This window comes from Lathyrus oleraceus, chromosome 1 (genome assembly GCF_024323335.1).
Source record: "Lathyrus oleraceus cultivar Zhongwan6 chromosome 1, CAAS_Psat_ZW6_1.0, whole genome shotgun sequence".
In the NCBI taxonomy this organism is placed as follows: domain Eukaryota; kingdom Viridiplantae; phylum Streptophyta; class Magnoliopsida; order Fabales; family Fabaceae; genus Lathyrus; species Lathyrus oleraceus.
The window spans coordinates 75152538-75158274 of record NC_066579.1 but is presented as its reverse complement, the minus strand read 5'-3'; positions in this window follow the sequence as shown (position 1 = coordinate 75158274).

Here is a 5737-nt window from a genome sequence, read left to right as displayed (position 1 = left end):
ATTTTGACATATGTAAATATCATCCTTGCGATATCGGTAAGTGTCGTGTTGGTCCCCGTAAATGTCTGTGCTTTTCTTTGATGTCGGCGAACATCATCTTTCGATGTCGATAAACGTCGAATTCCAATCGTTGGACATCAGTAAATGGCATGCCTCTCATAGTGTCTACAAAAAAAACGTTCTGTCAACACCCGTGTGTGTCCTTTCGCTTTTTGGTGTCGGTAAACATCATTGATTCGATGTCGGTAAACATCAGCCGCTTGTTAACCATTGGTAAATGGTTTTGTCGTCTAAATAACTGTGTGGTTTCGCTATCCGTAAATATTGAGTATTTCATTTTCGCCATCGGTAAATGGTTTTCGTTTCATAAATGTATTCTTTCCTTGGTGTTTGTAAACATCATTGTTCGATGTCGGTAAACATCGAGTTCCTCCCCAGTCATCGGTAAGTGTCTGGTCTTGTTTCACTTATAAACATATTTGTTCGATGTCGGTAAACATCGAGTTCCTTCCCAGTCATCGGTAAATTTCTGGTCTTGTTTCACTTGTAAACATCTTTGTTTGATGTCGGTAAACATCGAGTTCCTTCCCAGTCATCGGTAAATGTCTGGTCTTGTAGCGCTTTCCTTGATATCGGTAAATATCAAATATGTCTTGAAGCCGCCATCGGTAAATGGCCTCGCTTTCTTGGATATCGGTAAATATCAAATTTGTTTTGAAGCCGCCATCGGTAAATGGCCTCGCTTTCTTTGATATCGGTAAATATCAAATTTGTTTTGAAGCCGCCATCGGTAAATGGCCTCGCTTTCTTTGATATCGGTAAATATCAAATCTGTCTTGAAGCCGCCATCGGTAAATGGCCTTGCTTTCTTTGATTCGTCACCTACAGAGTGCAAATTCTCTGGTTCTTTTGGTATTCAATCCCTATTTATCTTGAAAGTCTGATAGTCGTTGCTTTCATCCGTTCAGGTTCACAGGTGATTGAATAGGGGCAGCTGTAGCACCTCAAATTTTCCCTCCTCATTCATGCATTCATTTTAGGTCATTTAACATTTCATATTGCATTTCATCATGCCAATCAGAATTGGCTCCAAGAGTTTATCTTCCAAGAAGCTTGTATTCATCTGGGTATCAAAGTCAAAGTAGGATTCCTCAAGGATTGAGACGCATTATTTGGTTTGAAGGTCTTATGGATGTTGTGTAGAGCTCTTGGGAGCTAGGGTTTCATTTTCAGAGGTTTTCTTTAAAGGATCAAGCTTAATGTGCTCAGTACAGTTCAAAAATTCAATTGTGAAGTCAAAAGTCAACTGTTGGTCAACTGAGGGTCAAATGGCTAGGGGATGACTTGAGATACTTCCAACATGTTCAAATGGGGTCTATTCATCATTCAAAATGTTCATCTTGAAGGTACAAAGGTCTGTTCCTGAACTGTCATGCTCGCTAGGCGAGCAATCCTTCGCTAGGCGAAGCCCACGCTTCCCCCTTCACTCCAGCGAACCTTGACGATGTTGCTACTGGAATTGCTCGCTACCTGCTCACTGGACACTCGCCTAGCGAGTAAGTGCTAGCTATGTTTTTATCCAAGTCTGGGAGTGTTTGCTGAAACCTCGCTGAGTGCTCGCCTAGCGAACCCTTCGCTACCTCACTCGCCTAGCGAGCTTACTAATATACCAAAAAATCATGGACTTGGATTTCCGTCATTTGAGCCCACCAAGCCACGAAAATCAGAGTATAAATTCTAAGAATTCATTAGAGCAAAAAAAAATCGAGCAGCCTCCATTCACTCTCACTCTCACTCGGACTCACACACTTTTCACTTCCATCTCACACAAACCCTAACGGTTGCATTGCAAACCCTAACCGTTACATTTCAAAATCAATCAACCTCTTCAATAAGGTTTATTCTGTCTCCATTCTTTTATGCCTTCAATGTTGTAAATTCTGTAGAATGAGACATTATGGGTGAATTTGGGAGAGTGGGTATCATTAGGTTCTGCATGTGGGTTTAGATGTGCATGAATGTGTAGAACAATACCTTGAATGTTTAATCACTTAGTTTCCGAAATGGGTACCATAGGATTTAGGGTTTTCTGAAATTGGACTGTTATCAAGGAAGAACCCAGAACCCGTAGGCATTTGCTAGCACCTCGCTAGACGAATCTGTAGCGAAGCTTCGCTAAGTCTTCACTAAGCGAAGCAGTAGCGATCATGACAGTTGTTGGTTTTTCTGTTTGCTCTCTAATCTGTTTTGTGTTTGTTATGACATGCTTTTTATTGCATCCGTGCACTGTTTACCTGACACTATTGTTGCTATGATTCTTCTATTTGGTTCAACTCTTGATTGCACCCCATCTTGTTATTCTAACGTGTTTGTTGAGTTTTTTTGTGAGGGCTCACATGACTCTTGAAGAGATAGCTTGCTTGGTATTCCACTTTATTTGTGGGATACCATTTGGAGATTTATTCTGATTGCTTTGCTGACTTGTTTTCTTTGATGGTGCTAGCCTGAGAGATCTCTGGGTTTCTTGTTTCTTTAGTTGTTGTTACTTCGGATCTTTATCCGTGTGGTAGATCTCTTGATCCCTTTTACATCTTTCCAGCACTTTACCGCTTTCTTAGCTGGAAGACCTCGATAGGAGGCAATGTTTTTGTGTGTTTACTTTGGTGCCCAAAGACCTCCAAGAGGAGGCACCAGTGCTAAAGACCTCCATGAAGAGACAATTGACGGATAAAAGGGATTATTAGTCAATCCCCCGTTATTTAGTGTGTCGTTCTTTATGCTCGCACTACGTGTCGATGCTTCAGAACAAAAGCCCAAGATCTTTTGTCTGGTCAGTCAGTGGAGAGGGTTCCATCTTTCAGAATCCCCACGCTTTGTCATGAGCTTATCCTGTCCAGGGTTAAGAGCTATGAGGTCTTATCCTCATTACCCTTTTGATCTGCTCACCCTGTCATTCAATGTCAGTGGTTAAGAGCCCATTTGATTACCTTTCCATGGCTTGTTTGTCGAGGTTTATATGACCCCTCTTGACTAAAGCCATACCCATGTATGTTTGAACCCCCTTGTTGGTGTGCTTACTTTATGCTATATGTTTTTGTGTGGTGTGATCGTCTCCCCATAGGATTGCTAGGCTTCGTATAGTCTCTCGTCTGCATGTCAATTAAGGTAGCACGGTTCCTTCGTCTAGGACTTCCTTTTTTGCATGAGCATTCCTAAAACACAAACAAACTCTTTGATTTTCTTTTCTTAAGAACACGTTAACTCCTTCTACTACAGGTGAGTAAGTCTCCAAAGGTCGAGCATCCGGTAGATTGCGTAGTAACGTCGTTCACCTAAAAAACACAAAACAAACAAAAATAGGCTAGCCGAGCTACGGCGCTCTGATTCTCAATCCTTCATGAGATACGTATGCAGCAGGGTAGGGCCTGTGCGAGCAATAACTCTTTCTTTTCCCTACTTTGATTTTCTCTCTTTCGCATCGCATATAGGACTTTTTATACACACACTTTAGACATAATTAACAAGCGTGGATCCTGTGGAGTACCACAGACGTGAAGGGGTGCGATAACCTTCCCTTCATGTAATCGGCCCCCTTACTCGGTTTTCTTTGGTTCGAGGCTTTGTTTTATCTGTTCCCTCTTGGTTATGCAGTACTACCTTTCCCTCCTCTTAGGATAAAAGTACATAGCTGGCGACTCTACTCTTTTTTCCGCGCCACCTCTTTTCGCGTTTGAACTTGGATTCGAGAAATCCGGGGAGCGACACCTAGCTCCAATGGTCTACTTAGCAATAGACTCTCCAGATGCATGTGTGTAAACTTAGGCATGGTTAATAACTAAACATGAGGAAGAGTAGGGTTAAGAAAACTATAACTAGTGGAGAATATCCATTATCTCTTGAACTGGATGGAGCTTCAGAAACCCCTCCAATGAAGCTTGGTTTTCTTCTAGAGGCAAAGATAAAGTTGAACAAATAGTGAAAGCGAGCTTCAAATGAAGAAAAATTCCTTAAGCTCCAATGTTGCAGTCTTCAAGTTATTTCTCTTCAATGTCCCCCTCCCAAAATTAGGTTAAGGATGGCTTATATATGATGCTTGTGATGAGGTGTGATGTTTTGCAAGGTGAAAGAACCATTGGAGGGAAATTTTGGTAGTTTGTGCAAAGATTGAAGAGTGGAATACAAGGCTGCGTTTTGGATGCAAAGTATGTATGCTTTGTGTCATTTTAGGGAGCCTGAGGTGGAGTGATAAGCCTTAGGATTTGTTTGACTTGGAGGCAGTGGAGAGAGAAAATGAGACAATCAAAAACATTTCCACTTTTGTCCAAGTTTAGTTATGATGTGCATGCACACAATACGTATGTTGTTGGTCCATAGAAGGCAAGAAGTGGTATGTTGTGGTCGTGTGGAATAAGCCATGATGTAAACAAAGGTAACATCATGCTCAAACCCAACAATAAGTGTGATAATGGAGATTAAATACCACTCGTGTTAAAACTATTATAGCACTAGGGTTTCATGTCCAAATGGAATGAATTAGGGCTCTTTGGAAAGAGGAAAAGGAAAGGAAAAGGTTTGACATTGGAGGAAATTTGAAACAAAACCTTGAGCTCCTTCAAAAATGGGCACGAAAATGGCTACTTAAAACTGCATGTCAAAATGTCAATTATAGGTCACTTAGTGATCTTGAGGTCCTAACTTTCCATGTCCATAACTTGTTCCTTAAGCTACCAAATTGGAAAATACTTGAAGCAAACGTGGAGAGGAGAAAATGATCTACAACTCTTATGTTGAGGTCATATCCAAATGAAGCTTGCAACCTTATGAAAATTGGACATGAAGTGGGTTGCTTGAGATCATCAAATACTTAGAAAAAATTTCACTAAGTATAAACCCAAATTAACAATCCAAGGTCATGTCTTTAGAGGATGGTATCTTGAGTTGTGGCCAACCAATTGAGGTATTCTTAGAACCAATGGAAAGAGGAGACTTGACACTATAATTTTCATGTTGGAAGCACCTTGATATGGAGTCTCTAACATCCCTTAAGACTACCATGAACATGTTTGGGAATCCTGACTTGGGATACTTAGAAATTTTCTAAGTGTTGGGACAATTGAATGAATTTGAAGTATCAAACTTTAAATGATCATATCTTGAGCCATGATGATCCAAATACTCCAATATTGGTATCTTCTTAAAGCTTGGAGAAAGGAGGACAAAATTAATTTTAAGACCAATTTGGTTTGGAGTCTTGATCATAAAGAACATTATTCATGAAGGTAGTTGCTCACTAACACCAAACTTGCCAAAAATAGCAATTTTCTAAAACCCTAATTTCGAATTTATGTAACTTTCCATAATTCTTGATTTTTGATGAATCTCTTGACTTTTCTTGATCAAATTTCAACCATAGACCATATTTGACTTATGGAATACAACTTTGACAAAAGGAATCAAGAGTTGGCTTTTTAACCTACATAGTTGATTTTTCCCCAATTGAATCAAAACATTGGTCATCTGAGCAATTGAACCTCTTATGAATGAATTTGATGTACAATCCCCTACTCATAGTGTAAGACCCCAATTTTGACCCTAAGATTCCTCATGCAATTTCATCATATGCATTAGCATTGGGATCATACCTTGGCATCCTCCTCACCCCTCTTTCATTGGGTTTGCTTTGCGAGAGATCACCAAGCACTATGTGATTGTATCATACTTATATATTATCATTTTT